The sequence below is a fragment of the Gobius niger genome, assembly GCF_951799975.1.
Source record: "Gobius niger genome assembly, chromosome: 17".
NCBI lineage: Eukaryota > Metazoa > Chordata > Actinopteri > Gobiiformes > Gobiidae > Gobius > Gobius niger.
Genome location: NC_136868.1, coordinates 20,543,129 through 20,568,882, shown reverse-complemented (window position 1 = coordinate 20,568,882; position 25,754 = coordinate 20,543,129). Strand labels below are relative to the sequence as shown.

Genomic DNA, 25,754 nt, shown 5'->3' with positions numbered 1-25,754 from the left:
TTGTTTTATGGAGATTATCAGTGTTTGTTTTTGATAGCTACAAGGTTTTATGAAACACAGGGAGGCAGGCAGATGGAGCTATGTTTATTTTTGTAATATTTAACATAATCTGCTCCATTTCCTCACCATCAGCTCTGTTATTGTAGCCTTGACCAAACCACACATAGGACATGGGATAGTAATGATAGTAATGCCTTGGTTTTATATAGCGCTTTTTCTGTACACTTTACATTGCATTATTCATTCACTCCGTACTTGTTGGTGGCAAGCTACTAATGTAGCCACAGCTGACCTGGGGTAGACTGACGAAAAGCGAGGTTGCCAGTCTGCGTCATTGGCCCCTCCAACCACCACCAGCCACTCACTAACTCACTACATTCACCCGGGCTTCCTGGTGTTCCCAAACGGTTTCCCATCCAGTGTGTGTCTACGCCTCCATTTTGATTCAATGTCTTTTGGCCCTGGCAAAGTCCACACAAACTATGCAGAGACAATCCTCAAGGTCTGACAGGAGCAGTGATGAAAGCCCACATTTTCTTTTGGTGAGTCATTTTAACATGAATAAATCATATCAACTCCCCATTGCTCAGCAAGCATCCAATCCTTTAGATCTTAGTACTTACGTCAAAATCATTAGTTTGACTTGCCAACAACTAGTAAACAAAATAAACATTTAAAATGCAACAGGGGCAGGACTCAACTTTCTGCACTCCAAACCTCATTTTTAATTTATCACAAACAATCTTGATTTCTCCTTTTAGGCAAGTTCCGAACATGTATCACATCTTATAAAATAATATCGAAAGAACATGTTTTGTGTCCACAGCTTGCATTTCAAAGAGGTGAAATGTTTTCAACAACAGTAATACAGCTGTATTTGAGGTTAATGTCTCTGCACAGGTTAAAAAACAAGTAAAAGTGTATGACCTCAGCTAGAGGAAGCAACAAGACTCGTTTGCTTTAGCGTGATAGACATGTGGTGGCTATAGCATTTAACTTTTAGTTCATGTCTTTTCCTTTACCAGCAAAAGATCACATTTCTGGCCACTATATTTTGTCAGGGATTTTGTTTGTGTTCTGAGTAGCTGAAAGTTTGCTAAACAATTGCGCGTGGTGAGAGAATAATTTGTTTCCTTTGGTCAACTCATATTGGGAGGCCGCCTTCTGGTTGGCACTGTCTGCGCTCGGCTTATTTCTCGGGCGGTGGAGACAATAAATAGATTGTTTATTATCCTGTTATCACCATATTGTGCTGTTTTGTGGCAAACATCTTTCAACGTGTTACGATGCGGCGAGAACCCTTTAGTGCTCATTTAGCGAGTGTTTTGATAGCTCGTAGCTCGGGGTGATGACTGTGTAAACGGGAAGAAAAAAAAATATTTCATGGCAGTAGCTGTGAGGAGAAAAAAATGTGTTTGTCCCAATCTTTAACCCCACCAGCTTGAGGGAGCAATGCGATGCCACTACAATTTTTAATTTAACTGTAAGCCTTTGGTGCTTTAAAAAAAAAAGAGAAGAAATACAAAAACGGGTAAACAACTGGTGCTTATGAACCAGGGGTGCCTTTTTGGAATATTGAAATGTCAGAAATATCAGCCACCGGTTGTCAAACGGAGGCATGCCGCGTGATTGACAGGCCTTGGATACTTCGCTAATCAAAGCCTCCTGTAATGTGGCATGTTTCATATGAATCCATGAGATCCATCAGATTGTCACGCGCGGAATGCGGCGTGGACTCGGGAACGAGATTTTAATGAGGAAAGACGGTTTTTGAAGTCAAAGCGGTCACTCTCGGGCAAACAACGCAAGGACAATGCTTCAGATTTTCGGGTAAAGATGTACACCATTTCAAAAGTCTGAGGAGATTTGGGTCAAATAGTAAAACGGGGATGTTGAGAAGATGACATCACTTGGCACTATTGCAAGTCGCTCCTCTATGTTTCCTGCAGCTGAATTTGTGTAACTCCAATCCAAATCTCAAACGTTATTCTCAGTTAGGGTTATACTGGTGTATGCATAGTGTTTTTGATGTAAAAATCATAGTGTTCATAGTGATAAATATTATTGCAAAGTTTGTGAGAGTGCGGCTGATCGGCTGAACTACCTGCAGCATGGCAAATTGTATTTGACGCGGAAATAATAATGATATCATATAATTTTCATACGTAGTTCTTGAGATAACGCTACTGATACTGAGTGCTCACCTTATGCTGAAAGGAGAACCAAAGTTTAGAAGCCTCTATATCCTTTACCCAAGGCTGGTTGTTGCAGAAAAGTCTAAAACTCTTCTTCAGTGCCGCTGGGACATTGTTTCTGTTCCCTTCCCATTTCACGTGCTAATGGCATTTGCTTTGGTCCGGCACAAATAAACAGCGCTGTGTGATGATGTCATCAGGCCGCACAGCTCGGTTTGCCTTGGCAAGTGTGAGCGCTGGTCAGCAGTGAGCAGGTGAGCCAGGGATGTCTCTAATAGAGGATTAGTTTAGCAACGGTAGCATATTTATTATTCGGTTTATATATATTATAAATTATTATAATATGGACTTTATCTAATTGTCCAAAGAAAATATTATGCATGTTTTTTTATTTTTAAAAATACGACCAACAATCGTTTCAATAATAGTGATTTCAATTATTACTATCGTGATATTTTTTCTATATTCGAGCTGCCCTACCCAATACTAAAGCATAAATGAAAATATCTCGACATCTCGACAGCAAGTCCTCCAGGACCGTCACACTGAACATGGGGGCTCCCCAAGGCTGTGCGCTGAGTCCCCTCCTGTTCACTCTGCTGACCCATTACTGCACAAAGTACGACTCAAACCTCTTCATCAAGTTTGCAGACGACAAACAGTGGTGGGCTTCATCAGCAACAGAGACGAGTCAAACTGCAGGAGTGAGTGAGCAGTCTGGCCATGTGGTGCACACAGAACAATCTCTCTCTAAATGTGGAGAAGACAAAAGAGATTGTTTCGAAGAGCGCGGGTCCAGCATGCTCCTCTAACAATCAACGGTGCTGCAGTGGAGAGGGTGACCAGCACTAAGTTCCTGGGTGAGCACATCACAGAGAAGCTCTCCTGGACCATGCACACTACATCACTGGTCAAGAAAAGTAACCAGTGTCTCTACATTCTCCGCAAGTTGAGTCCCAGCCTCTATTATGTGCATCTTCTACAGAGGGACTATAGAGAGCATCCTGACCAGCTCCATCACTGTGTGGCACGGCACCAGCACTGCCTCCTGCCGAGGGAGCCTCCAGCGCATCGTGAGAGCAGCGGAGAAGATCTGCGGAGCCCCTCTCCCCTCTATTAAGGACATGTACTCCACCCGTTTCACCTGCAAAGCCATCAAGATCGCCAGGGACCCTTGGCACCCATCACACAGTCTCTGCGGAATCTATGGGTCAGTTCCAGTCGACTGAAGAACAGTTTCATACACAAGGCCATGGGAAGCTGAATTCCCTCCCACCCCTCTCCCCCCTCCCCCCGCTCCACAATCAAGGATGAGAGAAATATAATTTCAAACCATACACAGGGTTTGACAAATAAAAAATCTTGAATCTTGAATCTTGAATGGTTCATGCTTTCACCCTGCGTCGTCCTGTCTAATAAAGCTTTTACTGGCCAAAAATGATCTAAAATAAAGTCAATAAATGTAAAGCCGATAAATCTCTCAAATTAACATGAATAAAGTGTAAGATTTCATATAAGCCCGAGCACCACCTGAAGAAGTCGGTGTCGCATCACAGGTATGCCGTGAACAGATCAAATTTGCTGAATCTAGGAAATCTGCATGATGTCATAATCACTTTAAGATTTAGAAATGGCTTGGCATCAGTAAACAGACACACTTCCGGTTGAACAAATTAGCGCCACATTAGTCCAGTTTAATAATGCTCAGTAATACCCACAGTGCATTCAAGTAAAATAATGGTTTGGTTCATAATTCAATCTGACGCATATGTATTAAATTTATACAGGCAAAGTTGATAACCATGAGCTCAAATTAAATTAAATGTTATAATTGCTTTTCCCCACGTGCTGCCTATACTCGTCTTTATTTGTTCTATCACTGCATGTGCATATCTCCAAGGACACAGCAGCAGTGACCACATCCCGCAGTCTGTCTGTAACAGTCTATCTGGTGTTGAAGGAGTGAGGAAAGCCGCCTCAGGCCTGTGCCACTGCATCTTCAGCTGTGGTCCTTTAATTACCCCGCACACAATGGTTCAGTGTTCCCGGGCCCTTCTCTCATAGTGGCATCCCTTACAGCCTACAGAAAGCACCTGTCAGCGAGGATTTCTACGTTTCTCTACCTCTTTTTTTTTTTTTCCACGCGCGTTTTATCTGCACAGTGTTGCTAAGCGCCGGAGTGTTTGAGAATTTTTTTTTATTTATTTTTTTTGCGAGGGAATCCATCCAGATATGTATTCCACTGTGCACGGCTGGATGTCGCTTAGCATTTAGAATATAGAACAGGTGTGCAGGAAGCGAGCGCGAGGGAAGCAGCCACTGCACGGACACGCTGTGCTCCTGACCGCGACCAAGACGTGTCCAACCAGATTACTGAGGCAGGAATTTACATGTGCAACACAATTTCTACAAGGAGAAGTTAGTGTTCAATGTAAAGTGTCAAGGTAAAAGCAGCATGTTTATTTTTCGTGTAGGAGCAACAAGAAGAGGGTTTTTGATATAGAATTGACTGTATTTGAAAACATTAACAACATATTTCTACTATAGCAGCTGGTCCCTTGTGGCCTCCATTTTCTAAACTTTTTATCTTTTAAATGATTAAGAATAAATGTTTCAAAGGAAATATACAAACAGCCGCTGTGTTGTTTGTGTTGAGTTGCTTGACAGATTATGCTATTATTTACGCTTTTTTTCTTGTTTAGCTTTGGCAGCAGCGAGTGTTTGATAAAAAAAATGGTGGGAGTTCCATAGAGTAGTAAGCGGTATGTAAATAGAGAGCTCAGCGGGGGGTATAAAAGCTCCACTTACACGATGCAAAAAAAGGAATGTAAAGCTAGGTTTACATGTTATTGCTTATGTTACGCTGAGGATCGAGGAGAATACAGTCGTGTTTAAGCGAGCCCCCCTGCGGAGCTGAAATAATGACCCCTTCGCTCTCGACGTGGAATCTGTTTTCTCCCCAGAATGCCTCACTTCAATCTTGAATTTACACTCACAAATCGTCAGATCTCTACACAACAAAACCGTTTCATTCATCAAACAATACCAGGCTGCGATACTAATTCAGTCAACAAACATTTGCTGTTATGGCTCGTCCAGTTATAACTAGTTATTTATAAAAAATAAAAACGTACGTCTGATTCTATGTCTATTGTATGTGGTTTTGGTAAAAGTGTGCATCACCTTCAAAAGCACTTACCAGTAGTGTGGAGAGCGCCATGGCCGTCTATTCACCTGTTACATCACATTGTTTGCTGAAAATACGCTGATCATCTCCAAAAGCGCTGTAGCATTGTGCCTGGCGTATTTAAAGTGACAAAGTAAGCAGTCGTTGCTCATTTCCTTACCATCGCACCCAACCATTGTGCTGACTTTTGGATATCTGCCATCTTCATATTATGTTACAACATCATCACCCCTTCCCCCCCCACCTCATTTATCTTTATTACTGGCCTCGTGACAGATAATCACGTTAGAAGTTCTTTGGGTCACCGACATTCTTCACAGCTGCTAGCAACGCCCTTTGTTTACAATTTGCAAATGAATCTTTGCATAAGAGCTATTTCATTTATACAGCCGTAACATCGCAATGAGCTGAGTCACCGTTGTAACGTGGTTGTTGGCTAGCCGCTTTGTGATTTATGCGTCCAAGGTGTGGTCAGAAGTGTCCATATCTCGGACAGCTGGGCCCATCTGTCATCTTTTGGCGGTGACACTCTTGAACGTAACTCAGGTCCTATCAGGGAGCCCATCCATCACGCTGGTAAACAGAGACGTCTCACATTAACAGCCCCGAACACTTCTCATCATATACCATAACAGACAAGCAATCATCTGGTATTATGTAGCGCCACGGGCTAATGTGAAATATTAACGGAAATATACAGTGCGCCAGCTGCCCATCGGCCGGGATGGCATCTGTGCGCTCGTGGAACTGGTGGGTTCGTATTGTGAAGATGGGAATTTTGGAGAATTTCAGAGGAATATCGCCTCCTTTTGTGCTTTTTGTCACTTCAGTAGCGTGTGCGAGTGTAAATCAGAGCTTGCTCTGAAAAGCCCACGCCTGAATATTGATCTGTGTTGAACACTCAGCATTTAGCGTCAGAGCCGAGTGGAGAAGAGCATTTCACTCGTAGTTAAAGCGGAGCAGCTCTAGAAGAGACTCGTAAAAATGACTGATAGACTATAGGCAGAATCGGAACTCAAGTAAAAGTAAATGTACTTTGAAAATGAATTGAGATGAAGTTCAGAAATGATTACTGCATGAGTAACTGCATGTACTTAAAGCCACATCTCGTAACATTTCACCCAATAAACAAATTGAAATACAAGCATTTATTTTATGACAGCTATTTTCATCATTGAAAAGTGCCTTATGAATGTACAAAAAAACAAGTGCTTTTGCTATGAGCGGCTCAGCTCTGCTAAGACATGACTGTATCTTTACCAGGAGTGGGTATGTCTCCAGCTCGTCGTCATGGAGATGTTAACTAAAGTCAGCTGAAACAGGTTAAGTTTTCATCCAAATCCATTCTTTGATTTCTCACTGCAAAAAATAGGCTTATCTGTGTCGAGCTGGTCATTAGGATCATGTGTTGTATTGATGACAGTATAGTCAAAAATGTTACGCAGTGTGCCTTTAAGTATTTAGACAGGTACTATTTATGCAACTTTTTTAGTTGTTTCCAGCCGCATGTTTTTATACTACATTATCATTATTGTTATTATTTTACTAAGCTTTTACTGTAGGTTTATATTTCTATGTACTTTCACACTTACATCAGTACGCACACTGTACTACTACTTCTTGTCCATGCTATTATAGGAGTATAAGAAAATATCTTAAAAACCATATTAAGATGTGGTCAGGCAGGATTTCTTCTTCTTCTTCACACTTCTGCTTGAGGGAAACATGAAATGTAATACAATGCATTTGGATGTTGCCTCTCGGGGCTGAAGAATTAGGAAATTGTGCTCCATGAGATTGGTTACTGATCCGCCAATGCCGCTGTTCAGATACAGTAAGTGCTAAAGGGGTTAGACCACGGGACAGCTTACTACGGATCAACCTCATTGCCTTTTCCAGCCCCCCCCCCTCGACAATGCCCCCCACTCATCCCACCCACTCATAAACTGTGTCATACTCACTCCTGGCAGGGATTATGCTGACACTGTAGTGAGTGGGATACGCGCTGTGAAGGGGGAGGGAGAAAAAAAATCAAGATATGGGGCTTTTGTCTGCGCCTGTTGTCAAGTACTGGAGATAAATGTTCAGCGCAAAAAATGGAACAAAAACGCCGGCCTTTATCCTGTGTGGAGAAGATTTTAAAAAACGTAGAAGTAAAAACATCTCACCGGGAGAGTGGGTTTTCTGCCTGATAAATCTGTTTCAGCTGGAGATAGACCATAGCTGATGTCGATGATAAAAAAAAAAAAAACCTTCTCTTAGCTCCGGCGGTGGCTGACCATCACAGCGCGCTATTTGATTTACGCTACAGAAAACCACATGGCATTTGAGAGCAGAAAAACTCTATTAGATAAAGGAGGCCCAAATTAAGCACAGCTCTCCTGAAATTGAAGCAAGACAGTGCTTCGGCAAACTCTTTTGAAACCTAAGCACGCGTTCGGAAAAACAAAAAAAAAGTGCGGCTAATTGCATCAGCACCTCTGCATAAAAACCCGGTCACTTATGAAGATGTAATGGGAAACAGGATCCCACTGCAATGGGAATTTATTTGTGTGTCTTTTTGTTGTCCTTTTGTAGTTTTCCTTCCTCGCATTGTGATCGGAAACACATTACCGCGTGGATTGAGGAAAGGAGCTGTAAAGGCCAATAATCATGGAGGCGAATGGTAAGTAGTTGAATTTCCTTGGGTGTAAACAAATACAAGCCGGTCGTCGCCAGAATGGAGATGTGGTAAACGGCTGCTATCACTCAACGGAACATTTTGGCCCCGAGCAAAACCTAATACTTCCTGAACTTAACTCAATCCACTTTTCAGCTCTCACAGGGATCCTTCGACACTGACACATAAGAGCAAATCTAAAAAACAGAAACGTCGTGTGGGTAACAACATGAGGATGCACGGACGGCCAGATGAGTTGTGGAGGACATTTGTTTTGCTGTTCCGTATCGTTCATTTGTCCACAATGTATTATGTATTAAAGTTGCTGGGATTAGGCTCCACACGCTGGGCAGTTGCTTTGTAATAATAAATAATTGAAAACTGAACCTTTGTTCATGTTTTTTTCTATTTAGTGTTTTTGTATTTATTTATACAGCATCTTTTCAACAAAAAAGGTTGACTCGACAACTTCATTCAACCTGGATAGACATCGATATATACGTATAGATGATAGTTAGTATGGATGGGTAGGTTAGTGTTATGGGTGTCTTCCCCCGGAGCCTGGACACTGTTGGGGGCATGGGAGCCCGGTGAAAGAATGTTGGCAGGGTGGTGGGAGGGGTGGAGGTGGGTCGCAGCACAGCTGGGAAGCGGACGAGCCATGAATGATGGAGGCTTAAACTCAGGACCGAGGGCGATGATTGGCTGCGACAAAAGTGTGGCTCTGTTCTGATTGGCTGAAATGGAGGTGTGACCCTCGCAGATGCAATCATTAGCTGGAGGTAGGTGATGCTGAAATTAGTCTTCCAGGCATCATAACTGCCTCCACATTTCAGATTTACATTTATATTTATGTAGATATTTGCCTTTATAGTTGCGTGCTATTCACTACATTAAATACAACAAAGGATCATCTTATAAACTGTATCCATTGCGGATTACCTACATGCAGTTAGCTGTCAGCAAATTATCCACGATATGACCACACCCACTGTCCCACAAAAGTTACATCTGTCTAATGTGTAATTATCCAAGTACTGTCACCACACTTCACACATCTCAGTTAATAGTCTTTTGGCTCTGTCACTCCCTGTACGTCTCAGTCCTTTTCTCCCTGGTCAACCTTGTCGTTTTATTCACTTCCTGAGCTCCGATGCTGACTTTGCAAACTCTCATAATTAATCACTGCTCATAGTCACAGCACTGCGCAAATGTGGAGATTTATAGAGACACCAAGTGCACATAAGTGGGGAGAATAGAACACTTGGGTAATTGCTTCAAGGGTGAAAGAATTTAAGAACCTAATACCTGTCTCAAACCGTGACCTGGTCATATGTCGTTCAGGATTCAACACAAAATTTAACATGTTCGCGTATTTGCATTAATACTGTTTATTCTCAACCACAACAGAGCAACATTCACCTTATTCAGCCAGTGATATTTCTGGATTTTTGACATAGGGTCTCATTTCCTAGTTATCCAGAATGCTATTGTTGTCTGGAGATATATATATATATATATATATATATATTTTTTTTTTTTTTAAATTCATACAGTCCTTACATTTGAAGAGTTTAGTGGTGCTAGGCTAGTGCATGTCTATGGTAACTAGTAGCCTGCATTATAAACAGTCGTATCTAAGCACAGTGCACCTGAGGCAAATAACTTATAACACCAGACTACCGATAAATGTCTGTTGACTGAATAATTTTTGAAATACGACCATTTTGCATTTAAAAGAACTTATATTTGAGCAGCATCAGCTTCCTGGTTGTAAGCTACGCAGCAACGGAGTGATCTGCTAGCTTACCGGATCTACAGTAGTTTGTTTACCTGCGGCCGGCATTACTACACATGGAATTCACAAAGGAGCTTTCTACAAGTCAGGTATGAAGGACTACCCCATGATTTTGAAGAGGTTTTTAATGCAGGCTACTAGTTACCATAGACATGCACTAGCCTAGCTCTAGCCTAACACCACTAAACTCTTCAAATATAAGAACTGCATGAAAAACAAAACAAAAATAATATCTCCAGAAATCAACAACAATCTGGATAACTAGGAAATGAGGCCCTATGTCAAAAATCCTGAAATATCCCTTTATCGCCCACATTGAGTTACTGAATACTTCTCTAAACTTGAGGCCAGACACATTACATAGAAAAAAGAACCAATAAAAGACTAAAACGTTGTATTGTTAAATGTTTAAATCTGAATTTCTTCAAATCATGTTTATAACAGGTTATTTAACGTTGGGGCTACATTTGCTCAGTTGGCAGACAGCTCCTCCTTTACCCTCCGGGCCTTTACTCACCCAGATGTTTCACAAGGGTCTGAAATACAATCCTCAACCCTTTTTGGTATCTGTATTTTTTTTGGTGACTGTGGTTGAGTGTTACAATATGAAGCCAATGTTGTACAATAACTGCTTCTTCTCTCCCAATCACAGGAACCCACAGGAGGTCCCCCTTGCGAGTGCAGGTGGCGCGAATGCCATTGCCACACCTTGCCAAGCAGCACGCTACACTAGACTTCCACTGTTTGTACAGCCTAGCACAAAAACAGGCAACCCATTTGTTTCACTCAAGTCGTAATGGCGCTTGACTCGCCCGCACATCTCCCTTTCATATCTGGGTAGCGCAAAGTCCCCGCTGAGAGGTGCTCGCTGGATAAATCATGCCACAGGTACGGGAAAAAAACGCGCTTGGCCGCCCCACATTACCTCACTCCCCATGCCGTCCTGCCGATGATGCTCCTAATTAGAAGGTCCTTGGAATTTACGGTCGAAATTTGAATTTTACTGCCTGCATTAGCGTTTTGAGCCCATTGCAAGCCTCTGCAGAAAATGCTAAAAACGAACCATATATTATAAACACTGGGTATAATTGACAGGCGAACTTCATTGCTTTGTTCAGCCTCGTCACCAGTGATTAGTCCATTGCTCATATTACCGCTTTCTCCCCTGACAATGGCCTGTTTGCCGCCTATGCGTGATGGGGTGTTCAGTTGAAGTCAATGAGATAGCTGCCAATTAGAGAGGCTTACTATGGCGCATTTTGGCGCAGACACGGGCTAGACGTCGCACCCCGCGGTGAATCCTTATGGAGGCACTTTAAATCAGATATGGACTCGGACGAAACTTTGCAAAGTATTACAATTACGGGCTCAAACTATAGACCTCTTTCCATAGGGGTCAAATTTCTGGGGATCGTACGATGTAGCGACGACTTTCTGGATTCTCTGAACTGGGGAACACAGAATCGCTTTGTCCAAACTGACTTTAATTCAGAGCTGGAAGTTAACAGAGAGAGAGAAAAAAAAAAGTAAATCCGTTTGTCTTTGTTCTGGACAGACTCCAGTGTAAAGGCTTGGAAACAATGTGAGACCACACAGTTATTTGGACAGCCCCCACAATCCCAATGGGACACAATGGGCTATTATGAGGGCTTTGCAAGTAGCATGAAAGCCTCTGATATTACTCGATGTACGGGTTATGAGACATGAAACAGATGCTGTATTTAGACGGTGTGTTTTTTTTTTTATTGAAAAGGAAAATAGTTCTTACACCAAGAGAATTAGAGAGAATTTGGCTTTCAAAGTATGTGTGAAATTGTATTGACATCGACTGGACCAGAACCAGAAAAATACCCAAACTAGGCCTACGTGAAGTAATCTGAACCACCTGAACTTAAACAGATACCAGGACCAACCAGACTAGTCTTTTCCCTTTCCCCTTATAGACAGACTACTCTCGGATAATGTCTGTTCATCTTCAGCCAGATGAGCTTGACTGGCAGGTAGATTAACCAATCAGAGAAACCAATCATGGTCCGCCCCGATCAAAACAAACATTGCGGCTTACACGAGTGAGAAAAGAACAAATAAGAATCACACTGACGACAGAGAAACAATGTCATCCTCAGCCAAATTGACAGACAAAGCACTGAAAGCTGTTAATCAGAGGTAAGAGAAGCTATTAAGTTGGGGTTATTTGAGAGAAAACGTCTTCTTTCGCATTTTGGTGACGCACAATACAGATAAATGACTGTGATGGGGACGTCATAAAACTGAACGGTGGAAATGATTTGTCTAAGTCTAAGGGAAGGATCGCACTTCATGTTTGTTTTTTGCAACACAAAAAGGGCTTAAAGTCGATCAGAAATGCACTTTTTTTTCACACCAACCACATTTGAACCTATTGAAAACACACAGGTTCGGGAGAGAAAGTGTGACTCTGCCTTTTATGTCTCCAATGCGCAGCCATACAGCCATTGATTTAGATTTTTGGTGATTATTCAGATTGAATCAAGTCAGACGGGAAGAGCAGTGAGAGGGAGCTCAGTGCTGTAAATCTTGCTGCACTACCTCTATGATTGCTCAGGCCACCGCGGAATAAAGATTAGAAGAAAATCACTAATCACAGCGGATGTCATTAGCATATTACCAATAAGGGCTGAAAAAGGGAAAAGAGGAATTGCCTTATAATGCTGGTTAAAGCACGAATCAATGCCATGTATGGATGCACACAGCTGCTTGACAAACAGATATATTCACTCCCAAACATGGGTGAAGGAAGTGTCTGATAATGATGTTTTTTTTTACTGTTTTTGTCGGAGTCTTTTTTGCCGAAGCTCTTGAAGCTAATATCACATTCCCCTCTTCTCTCTTTTGATCAGCTTTCGCAGCTGGCCTGCCCTGCCTCACTTGGATGCATCAACAAAGCCTGAAGTGGCCACTCTAATCTGGTTAAGTATTGCCTGGTTGGGGAGAAATTAGCCGGATTCTTTTAACTTTTCAAACAAACATAATACTGTGAAACTTGCTGGATGGGAATCAATGACATGAACTGAAAATAGGTTCTGGTTGGGGGGTGCTATCATTTCATTTGTGTAAATGGCCTATTCAGTCAGCACGCGCCTGTTCTGTCACTTTGGAGACATGTTCTTGTGTGGCAAAATGAATGAGATGTGATCTTTGGAAACATTGAAAATCGCTCTTTCAGTCACTGATGCTGTCACCATTACCAGTGTAAACTGCATGATGCTGCATAAATAGTTGTTTTTCATCTAAATCAATTGTCAAACACAATATTGAGCAAAATAACAGGACAGTTTGCAGCAAATTGCATATTCCGGTATAATGTTGTCGACATCTTGTTTCGACACATACACTAGCAGAATGTAATCTGTAATGCATGATGATAGTAATTCAAATGTCAATTTATACATATATATTGCAGTCCACTCCGATCATGTTTAGGGCAGGGTACCATTAAACAATACCAGTCTGATATCGGGAATAAAAGGTTTAGGGACCAAAGGTACCAAAAAAAATCTATCTTTTGATCCAAGTTTATTTTTGCTGTTGTTCCAGGGACAGGACTCAAGGAAGTGACTCAAAAAAACAAAATTCCGACCCCCATTTTGATTTTTGCAATATTTTTTTCATTTTTTTTGCCCAATGTTTGCCCCATTTTCCCCCATTTTTCAATTCCTCCCAAATCCCCCCCCCCCAAATTGTTCGCCATTTTTCACACATTTCTTGCCATTGGAGATGAACCACGATATCGTACATCTGCAGATCTTTCAAACATTATTGTTTCATGTTTTGGCTCTAGATGTGAAATAGTTCAGTATAAGTTTCGGACAAAGTATCGTTCAGGTATCGGTATCGAAAACCAAGTATCATTAAAGTACTGGTATCGAAAAACAATGCAACAGTGCCCAGCGTCAATCATGTTCTGATGCCTTTCTGCTTATTATAGATGCTAAATATGTACATGCTTATGTTTATGCCAATATAATCATAGCATTATTTAATATTTGGACATCAGATGCTATATGTTATGAATATACACCTGCTGCATTCTGCTCTGTGCTTCTTGTTGTGTCTTAATAAATGAGTCTGCCTCTGTTTGAAGTTGCATGTTTGCTTGTTTTCTGTTATTCATCTATGTACCTGTCACGCAACATTGTCCCAGGACTAATTACTCCAATTAATGACATGATCTGGAATTGTACCAAAACGTACACATACAACTTTCTACACTGCCCAAAATCTCCCAGCTTTAGTGACCAGATGGCATTGGGGCCCCCGATAAAGTCAAATCACAATACAAACATTTTAGCGTTGAAGATTTTCTGCTATTGGATCTTTTAGGCCAGATTGTGCTCATTTTTCAAACTTGTCTTAAAGCCTTTGTCTGAAGGAGATCTGTTAAATCTGTCTTGCTTCTAATAAACTGCCATTATTCCTCACAACAAGGCAACACTCATTAATAATGCTTGTGTCACTTGCGTATTCTCCCGGTAGAAAATAGAAAATATCATTAATTACAGTTTGTGTCAGCCCTCCTGACAGCTCGGCCAATTGTTCCCCATCGGTGCGTTCTGTCTCATTGTGTGCCCATACCTAGTGACCAAACTATTCTTTACAGTCTCAATGGGGATGTCTGAGGAGTGAGAAGCACAAAGGCCCGGGGAGATCTGGGCGCGCATTGCCAGGGCTTCTGTCCCAGCAACACATTAGTCATGTGTGGGGCAGATCCATCTCACTCCGTCTCAGTCACGGAGAGGAGACGGCAAGGCTTGACTGCTGAGAGAGGCTTTGATACGACATAGGGAGACAAAACCTGGCCACACAATAGTTATCACATTATGGAAGTGTCCAAATTACAAAGGCCCCTCTTAACGTTATACCTTTTTATGTAAAGGAGCGAATTGCATTGTTCACTGATGAAAATGTTTCGTCTAATTTCAGCACGTTTTCTTCAATTTCCTGAAATCCTTCCTCAAATTCACAGGCCTGGTGTTAAACAGAATGAGCTAAATACAATTTGTTACATGCATGACTCACTCAGTTAACTTTGAACAAAATGATTGGAGTAAAGACATTTCAGGAAGCTGAATTTGATTAAAAAAAAAAAAAGTCTCAGATTGGTAATCACAGCTCAAATAATTTATTTTAGTTAATATTTTATATGAAATACATATTTACATACTCAAATTATATGTAATGTGAATATGAAAGATGCTTGTGAATACTGCTGAAGTGTTTTGAAATACACAACACAATTATTAACTACATACTGAATTTAAATGGTATGGTATGGTATGGTATGGTATGGTTTTTATTTAGACAGGGACAGTGCACAATTTAACATTGACCAAAAGGAAAGATGCACTGTGCCAGGTTATAGCAAAGATGCTAATTTCCACCTGTAGTCCCTGGGCAGGTTGATGTTACAGTACAAAAACTGATTTTAAATGTAAATGAATACTTGACCATGGATTTAAACATTTTGACATCATTAAAAACATACATTTAATTTAAACTAAATGATTGATTCCATAAATAAACAAACCGATATATGAATAATTATTCCATAGCAAAACCTGAGCTTGAATAGCCTGCCTATTATGTTCATTATAAACGTTTGCCACATAATATTCCACCCTCCAAAAAGGGTGTATTTTTGTTCCATTCATCAACAAGAGAAACAGATGAATGAAAAAGGCGTTTGACCGCAGCTGCTGAATTGTGAAACACATTTTTGCTGGAATGCCCCCAGATCCCATTTCATGTGGAGCGCATACCAATGAAAAATGACAAAATACGAGTGAGCAGGACACGAGCTGCGCTGCCTCGGTGTTGTAACAGAGGAAGGACATTTGTTTAGTTCTGTTTGCCTGCGTGGAGGCCCACAATTTACACAGAGCAGCCCGCAGTTCACACATGTATAGCTTTAACTCATAAATGTAAGCATTTGGCGCTTCATGTTTTAAACGCTTACAATTTCAAAGTTAGAAATAATAAGCCAAGAGAATATGGTGTGGAGTCTATCAAGCTGTCTCAGAAGAACAAAGCGTGGCCCGTCAATGAGCCGCACCACAGCGGGTCACAGCCCTTTGTCTTCATTGACATGGACCTTATCACTTCAGTCTGAGCCACAGCAGTGCTCAATAGTTGTGAGATGACGAAATAGAAAGCAGTTGAATAGTTTCAGGGTCGAGATAAGAGTCTAAAATCCCATATTTCCAAAGTCTGCTATCTGCTAAAGCTTTGACATTACATCGTTCATGACTTCCTTCACTATTGTCTGTTGCCTCAGGTGGATAATGACAAGTTTTATTTTTGTCCAGTTACCCACTCCTGCTTGTTACTCTAACACAGCCATAAGTGTCACCGCAGAATACCGAGAGTTGCGGCGCAGTTTTATCAAATTTGACAGTTGTGATGAGACATGCTGAACTGTAAAGTGCAGTTTAGACCTGGTCGTATTCGCTCTTCTAAATGTGGCCCTTCTGCTAGAGTTTGGACACCCCTGGTCTAAAGCATAAAAGATGATCATCTCGGGGGAGCATTGTACAAACTCTTAAACACCGATGAAATACACTTCCCACCACCATCTGCAGCACTGTGGGCCAGATGGCACGGCTCTTACCTCAGACACAAAGTTAGTTGCCAAACATTGTCTACAATTCAAAACTTATATAAATCACTAGCTGAGACCCGGCCTTTGGCCGGGCCTCGCTAGTCCCCACATTTGATATTCAGAGATTATGAGTTATTACAAAGAAATGTCCAGTATAGTCCCTATAACCCGTCACTCAGTACAGCTGTAGACCCGCAGTAAGCAGACCAGTGGTTCCCAACCCATTCCTAAAACTATGGCCACTCCAAATGTTTAAAATAATGAATGCTAAAAATAATTTCAAACAAACTGCAATTGGAGTGTTTGCACCCGTACTCCTTTCTTATAAACTACATCGACAATATGTTGCAAAACTCAGGGAATAGAAATCAAGAAACAGTGGAATATTTATGGAGAAATATTAGCGGTTCAGCTCTAACGGTTCGGTTCACGGTGCAGGACCCGTGGTTTGGAGCAATCTAAAAAATAAGAAGTTGTTTTTTATTAGACAGTATTTATATCCTTATAATACAATTGGCAATGCTTTCAAAGCCGATTTATAGAATGTAAAGAAGAAATAGAGAAGAAATGGTACAGCAGCAAAGTAAAAAAAAACATTAAAAAAAAAAAAAAAGCAACAGTGCAGGCCATGCGCTCGTGAAGTGGTTTCACTTTCGCTTTCCGCACACGGAGGCTGAAGCTCTCGGAGCAGCGCGTTTCATTTGAAGCTCGTGTTTCTACGTGTACTTTTTTTCGGAGACAAAACTTTGGAGACGGAATATGACCAGGACTGGATCTTACGCATGTGTCTGAGCTTCTGACATGACAGCACTGGATCTGTAATGAACCACAGCCTCGGTCACTGCAGGAGAGACTTAAACAAAGACGCGTAGATGTGTTTTGGAGGATGTACCTGTACCTGCGGAGCGTCTGCAGCTGCAGTTTAGGGTGAGTGACGATGACACACATCGCCCTGTTAGGATGCGCGCACGCACACATACACACACACACACACGCACGGCAGTCAGATCTCGTGCACTCGCGTTGTTGTGACGGCGGGTTGTCCTCGGACAGCAGCACCGCGGTCCATATGGACCCGTGACCAATGCCCGCGGCCGGTGGGACGGTGACGTGGGGGCCGGCCGCGGATTTTTGGGAAATGAACATGGCAAGTCTTATATAGCGCTTTTCCAGACGCTCGTCGGTGTACAATTTGTTGCAGTATTCATTCAGTCCACTGCGCACATCAGCCCCCACCACCAACCACGCACACACTCACTACTGTCGCCAGGTTCCCAAACGGTCTCCCATCCCAGTCCTAACCAGGCCCGTCCCTGCTTAGCTTCAAAGTCGGTATGGGAAATAAAAATGGCGGCGCCCAGGCGGCGGCCATGGAGATAGCGTTTTCTATAATAGATACATTGTTTTGCCTCCACAAAGAATTATGACGGTACTAAATGCATGATGCAGCATTAAATAGTAGCTTTATGGATTTCTTCTGCGGGTTAAGCCGGGTGTGCACTGGGCGACTTCTGCGACAAACTCGTCGTGGGGGAAAATCTTTGGTCGTAGCTCAAAATTGTAGGTTGTTGGTCATACAGTGAGACAAGGACTATAGAACCGTCGTACGAGCACAGACGAGCATCAGGCAGTGGTGCTCAGTCAGGAATAAGAACAGTAGCAGTTTTGAGACAACACGCCCACTTGCTAGTTTTAAGTACTACTTGCAATTTAGTACCCGACTTAGTAAATGACCCCCCTTAGTGACATGAGAGAACTCATTATGTTACATGGTCCTTAAAGCAGTACTAAGTAACTGGTTTACCTTAATAAATCCTTTTCGTTGTCCCTCTGGGGGTAATACAAGTGTTGATGGAATGATTGGGGGGGTTTTCACTCCCCCTGGGGTCTCTGGCCAGATAAACCAAGATTGCAACTTTGACTGCATCGGGTTGGAGCCACCAATAAACACTAATAGAATCAGGAAGAAGAACGGTCAAAGCTAACTGTGGGCTAGCGCCACTTTAGCAGTATTTACAGCCAAGTTTGAGTGACAAAAATGATCTCCTGTGTGTGTGTGTGCTGGTGATGTACCATATCCCTCTCTCCCTTTGTCTTTTCCGTCAGCGTAGTATTTACTCTTATTATGGACAATTAATGAGTGAAAAAAACGCAACATGCTACGACACCTGCAGTGGTGCATATGGCCTCTAGGGACATGAGCTACTTAGTACTGCTTTGAGCACATCATAGGCATCCAGAAATCATGTTAAACAGTGCTTATTTATTTCAGTTCGTTTAGCTTTTAGTTAATTCTGTCACCTGTAAAGCACAGAAAATCTAAACAGTGATCCACCCATTCTTCAAATAAGTCACTGGTCTGGCTCAGATCTCCTCTGTTTACGTTCACTAATTTAGTTTTTTCTGAATCTTGCAAAACTACCCAGTCCATGAAGACACAACAAAAACATCCTAAAAACAAAATATGATGCCATTTTTCCAGTTGTCAAAGAGATAGTATTAGGAAGTAGTATTTCTATTTATGCTGCATTCTAGGTACCTGAGATATTTCCCATTTGAAAATTACGAGATCTGACCTCAGAGTATTACAGATAAATATAAAACACAGCTAATGCTATACACTTGCCGTATAATAATAACAAGGGCTTACACTTTCTTTCTTCAAAGCACAACACTGTACTTATTATTTATTCACTCAACACTCTGTGTGGGCAAGCCACTATTGTAGCCACAGCTGCCCTGAGGTAGAAGGAAGCGAGGCCTCTGTCCTACCACCAGCCATTCACACACTACATCCATACCAGGCTTTGGGTGAAAGTGTCTTGCCCAAGGACTCAGTGACAATCAACACATGTGGGATTCAAACCGCCATCCTCTCGGTTATTGACCCACTCTACAATCTGAGCCTTTGTCGCTAATGAACTGCTAACATTACATGAACGTTTCTTCACACCAGATAAATCGAAACATGTATTGACGTCTGTGACCAAAAACAACGGTTAATTTCCCTGATGCATTAATTAACTTAAAGTTTTATCATCCAGCTCCTCTACCACTCTAACCATCTCCAGCAGTCCAGAACGCAGCATTAGATTAGAGTAACAAACCTCGACGGGTTACAATTGTTTGTTTCCTAAAGCACTGAGTGAAAACACTTTTTTTTTGCCATTACCTGCCATTTCTTTCAGGTCCGCTGTTAAACGCTGGATTACGTGATACGATGTGAGGGCCTTAAGGTTGGCCAAGATGGATACGTGTTGAGGGATGTGACAGCGGACCACATACATGAGCGTAATTAAACAAGGCCGGCGATAGAGATCGTGCATCACTGTGAATAGCTGAGGTTGTGGCTTCTTCCACGAGGAGACAAATGATCTGCAGCAGTCGCCAGCATCACTTTAAACTCGGTAACTCGGGTGTGTACGTGAGGAACAGTGGTGGGCCCTGCCAAGACAAATGGGCTCTCATAATCCGCGCGCGGGTGGAGAGAGTGGGCCCTATTACAATACCATACATTGCACATGAAGTATTTTTCTTGCAGGGGGTTCTACACTATCACATTTCTCTACACACTAACATCTTGTTCAGTGAATTCAGTGACTATAGGTCGGGGATGGTGCAATATGTTCTGAAAGGTGTGGAGCGAGAACCGAGTATTGTCTGGCCTTAAAACAGAAGTCAAAGAAGAAAGGTTGGTTTCCTAAGTAATCAACAAGCACAATAAATTGTTACCGTATTTTCCGGGCTATAAGTTACTCTGGAGTATAAGTCACACAAGCCCAAAAAAATGCATAATGAAGAAGAAGAAAAAAAACATATAAGTCGCACTGCACCATTGACGAGCCTCTTCCGGCAGCACGTTGTTAAAGCACCCATTTGCAAATTAGTTCCTCTATCTGTGGCCATCTATTTTTTTATCCTATTTAACCTCCGCTCTTCGCCAGCCCCTCACAAGTTTCCCGCTCACTCCCGTTCTTTCTGCTGCTCGCTGACTGTTTTCTTTTCTTTTTTCACCGCTACAGTAAGTAAATAAGTGCTTTATTTGTCATTGTACAACCGTAGAGGAGTAGCAGAAACAAGTACAAAAGCCTAGCACGCCCTCTCACGGCTGTAAGTGTGAAAATAACAAACGGGAAATTATATATTTTGATATATAAGTCGCACCTGATCCTCATCATGTATTTCCCATGTCTTGATGTTTCTACATGTGCTTTGCCTTAACTTAACCTGATTGTAATTTTGCATTATCTTCTTTTTAAGGCGCATTGAGTTGCCTTGTATATGAAATGTGCGATATAAAAAAAGTTGCCTTGCCTTGAAATATACAAAATTGGTTTTAGACCGAGAGGTAAAGTAAGTTGTTTCTGAAATTAAAGAAACAGCACACGCTTAAAATTGCTGAATGGAAAATGAATAGATAAGCCTGAAGAATGTGATGACTCAAACTCAGTCCATTTGACGACTCGGAAAACATTTATCATGATGTAAAAACAGTATTGATCGAAGTAACTGTTTTTGCACTTGAAGACATTGTGGTATTGTAGTCGTTGTAGTAAATGCAGTGACAGTAGTAGTAGTATTAGCAGTACTTTGACTGAAACACTGTAGGTGCCCTCAGATCAGAGTTGTTCAAATAACGTACACTGTTTATTTATTCAGTGTGGAGATGTTCTGATTTGAGCGTTCCTGTTGGAGATGCTGACACCGACTGATCCAGACGTTAACGCATATGATTACATGAATAAAATATGTGGATGATTACACGCAAAAAGTTTGTTAAACAATTCTCCAATTTCATGTTGTTTGGATTAGAGGAGGGAGGGCCGGGGTGTAGCTTCTGTCAATACAGTCACAAGTAATAACCTGTATTTATAATTCATTATTGTCCTTTTCGAACAAAGATGGGTCGAATGCAGATATCGGCGTCTTTCACTAAGAATAAATGTTTTGTGGTGGCTTCTTTTCATGCACTGTCCTTCATCCTAGCTTTATGACTCACACAACATCCTTTTCTATTAATCGATATTGAAAATATCAAATAAACATTGAAAGGAAGCATTCTGTTTCTCTCCTGGCGGCACATCCAAGCTACACGCTATATGCTACTTTGGTGTTCTTGTGTCCTTCAACATTTTTTGCTCTTTTTCTATTTGTTTGTATTAGCAAACACTGTCCATAGGTGAAATACCAAAGTAACACAATGTGCAAAACAAAAACATTCACACAAACAAAAGGAGCCAGGTTAATGTGAAATACTGAATGATAAGTCATGAAGCACTGTCAAAAGGAGGCAGGATCTGTGTGGATGCAGCAGAAGGCTTAACAGTATTTTTAGATCACGCTCGGATTAACAAAGACTAAATCTGTTTTCAATCAACAGTATTTAGGAAGATATACAGTAGCGTACAACATAGCGGTAAAATTAATATTTAAAAATGCTCAAGTTTTTCTTTTCCTATATCAACACTGGTTAGAATAAAGATGGGTGGAGCCAGTACCAAGGTGAGGCCATTTTAGAGAGTGTGATGCTTCATGGTGTCAGGGCATTCAGGTGCAGTCTCAAACTAAACTTTCAGATCTTTCAAAGGAAACTGTCTTAAATTATGTAACATTATGGAAAATTCCATGTGTACATTCTGTGAGGTGGTCCCATCAACAAAATATTGGGGGTATTGGGAAGCTGCTCAATGGATTTAGTCAATTCGATTGTTCTGGTGGGTAAAATTCTTATTTGTTATTGTAAATCCAAGGATCTCAGTCCAGCACACTTTAAAAATTAAGTTATCAACAGTTTGTAATAGACAAGATTATAGCAATAAACTAACATAAACGTTGGCTTTGAAATCGAGCCTGCAATAGACCTCGTGGCCTGGTGCAACCCCCTCCCCTTAAATTAGATAACACAATCTTAAGATAAATTAGCATAAGATAACCAATAAAAATTCTAAACAAAGTAAAAATGATAATGAGGACAAAATCAAAACTCGAGAGCCTTTGTCTGCTATGGAAAACCCTTGTGGATTGAGAGTTTACACAAGCGTGACTCTTTTTTGGCCCAAAGGCTTGTTAAACAGGGCAGTGTAGCGCTGGGGTCAGTGGGGTCAGAGACTTTCATGAAATTGTTGGTGCACTGAGACAAGCACGTCCTTGATTCTTCTTGTTTCAGATACTTTTTGATGATAATGTTAAGTACACATAACCCCCACCTAAACTGAGCGCGTTTTCTCCAGCTTTACCCAAATCTACAAGCTTCTTGAACAAACCGGTGACAAAATAGCAACAAAAACATGATGAAACCACAACAAAAAATAATATCAAAAACACAATTGAAAAACAGACAAGAAGAAGCCAAAAACACGTGTGCTCAGTTTTGTAGGTCTCAGCTTTCATATCTGGTGTTACACTGTGGCTCCTGTCGAGAAGCTTTTAGATTTGAATAAAGCTGAACTGGAGAAAATGCACTCTTAAGAGCAGGGGTGGCCAACCAGTCAGAGACCAAGAGCCGAAATTTTCAACCTTGATCCTGTGAAGAGCCACAAAGGCACCGACCACTAGCGAGATTCCGGGGCGGTAGTTTATTGTGATTAAATAGAATGTGACCGTTTTATTTATATCACAATAAACTATAACTTTATGCCTGGCCTTTTTCTTTTTTTTTTTTTTAATAATTGTGTTAGATTTAATGGTTTTACTCCTCAACAAGATTGAAATACATGTATGTTAAATGACATTTTGTGTTTCCTGCTCTGACTGAGAAAGAATTAGATTATTATTATTATTATTTATTTATTTTTTATGCTGGGGTGTGTTTGTATGTGGGGCCCTGCCCACTGAGCCCCCTCCTCTGATTCGCCCCTGGCCTGTGCGCTCAGTGCCTGCAGCTTCGTCCTGACTGGACTGTGCAGAGAACGCACTCTAAGCTGCATAAAGTTCATAAACTTTAACCAAGAGCCTCTGGACGACTGAGAGTCTGTTTTAAGTTGCATCTGCTACAGTTATAGCACATGTGAAAGAAAAGTCATGACTTTGCGTATTTCCGCGTTACGATGTCGCGCTCCGCATCATATGCTTCAAAAGAGCTCCGCTTTTTTCCATTTCCTAATTTTGATATTTTTCTGTGAATATGACGCCAAATTACATCAAATAAAGAGTAGGCTGATCAGAAACCTGAAAAGCACAGAAGCTGATCCCAGTGCCACGATCTGCCTGACTGTTGTTTAACCTACATCCCGCTTTGACTGAGGCTGCCGCACGGGCACCTTTTACACGCCGGGAGATACAGACTCTCATTCATGTGTGTAGAGATGGAAACAGGGTCTGTAGGACGATGGTTGGATTTTTGGTCAAAGACTTACAGTTTATGGGAAATATTTACCAATTATTTTGCAAAGAGCCTCATTGTATTAAACATATCCAATCATGCAAAGAGCCGCACTCTGATTGGCCAAGAGCCGCATGCGGCTCGAGAGCCGCGGGTTGGCCACCCCTGCTTAAGAGGCTAAGAGACCTTTTAAAGTGATAGTCTGTCATTTTTCAAAGTGTGGAGAAATAGTGAAATTTTAAAGTAAACAATGAAATTCCTCCCCCTTTAACCAGAAAGCCCTTCTTAGTTTGCAAAATGAAGAGAGCAGGAACAGAATTCTCAAAAGTAAACGATCAAGCTCCTCCCCCTTCTATCCTAATTGGACCAGCCAGGCTGGTTCACAGGAAAGCTCATCTCATTGGTCAAAGTGGCATCCCGGGGTTTCTTATTAGTTGCTTAAAAATGGAGGAACTTTAGAAAAAAATATTATTATTTAATATCACTAGTGTTATGTCAAATGTCATTACACAATCTATTACCTTTGTCAAACATTTAAACCTACAGACTATCACTTTAAAACAAGCAAAAATGCTGAAATAATGAATCGTCTTCCATTGGATTCTAGTTCTGTCCATAGACCACGGAGCACGAATATCTGTGCTTTTATCAAAATTTAATCTAAACCTCTTCTGCTGTATTTGCCTGGCCTGTATTTGCCGTGCGTCCCGGAGGATGCTAGCTCTGTGGATTGAGCCCGGGGTTAGCGTTTAGCCGGCGAGCCGGGCTAACATGACTCATAAGCTGTAAAGAGCCGCGGCATATGTCTGCATCATAAGTCCATTTGTGATCTGACAACATGACCTTTTGGATCCGCACCCATCTGTCCTGTTTACAGAGCCCCGGCGTGCGCCATCACTGCTCCACGGATATAAAAAAATACAATGTTATTCAAATCATCATTATTCCCTCTTGTTGGGGTTTTTACGGTTGTGGGGAATAAATAATGGATTAAAACAACGGCTGTAGGATTTTATTTGCCCCCTACAGTAAAGTCTGGCATTCTAAGTTATAAGCTGCGTAAAAAAAACAACGAGACTGAAAGTAATTAATCTTTCTTCACAATAGAAGGCCTTTTAGCATTGCGATAAATTACAATTCATACAATTTGGGAAACACTGTACTCGTTTTTGTGGCTCCTCACCGTCATGATCATTTCTGTGCTCATATTGCCCTCACTACAAAGTTTCTCCTGCCAGAGTTGTCTATTGTTCACTTTATATTGCAACATCTTCCTTCCTTCACCGGGTCCAGAAATATTTTAAGGCACAATGAATGCATAATATGGGACATGCAATTATTACCATGGTTACTTATTTATTTGGCCGGGACAGCACACGTTAATGAACACACAGGGATCTTCTTACTGTGAGGCAAGAGTAGGCTATTGTTCGCACATTAGGCAAGACCAAATTTAACAAATGTTCACTTAATTTAACCATTGCACTTGTCATAATTGTCTTCTTTTGCGCTCACACGTTCACTAAACCCCAAGTGCTTTCCCAACAGCGCGGTCCAGGCAATGACAAAACAAGGGAGCGGCTATTTTAAATGAGGACTCTGGTCTCTGTGGACCAAGTGTAAAATTGCTTTCACCTCCTGCGTGTTGAATTGTTAGCAACACTATTACAGTTATTCCACCGCTCGTTGTATTCCACAGTGAAATGGGGCGAAATTAGGAAGAAAGAAAGTACAACATTCCATAAAAGTGAGGAACACATGAACATAATCATTTTGAGTGACGTATACAAATACATCAAAACATATTTGTTAGTAATAGAAGTTGCGAACAAGCTGAATTATCTTGTATAACATAAGATGTGTTGTTGCAGTCTATTTCAATGAAGATATTCTTTATCTTGCTAAATTATTTAGGTTCTCATTCAAGGTTATATAAAAAAAAATAGCTTAACTTTTT

The 25,754-nt window shown here is 41.3% G+C and overlaps 1 long non-coding RNA gene across 1 annotated transcript in view; it reads left to right on the top strand.

Annotated features, from left to right (window-relative positions):
- LOC306977296 overlaps positions 1-8,426 on the top strand; it is a 63,862-nt gene extending 55,436 nt beyond the window's left edge. The window contains exons 2-3 of the long non-coding RNA XR_013793826.1: positions 7,960-8,047; positions 8,198-8,426. This is a non-coding gene — a long non-coding RNA (uncharacterized lncRNA). The remainder of the gene's footprint in view (positions 1-7,959; positions 8,048-8,197) is intronic.
- The last annotated feature ends 17,328 nt before the right edge of the window (positions 8,427-25,754 follow it).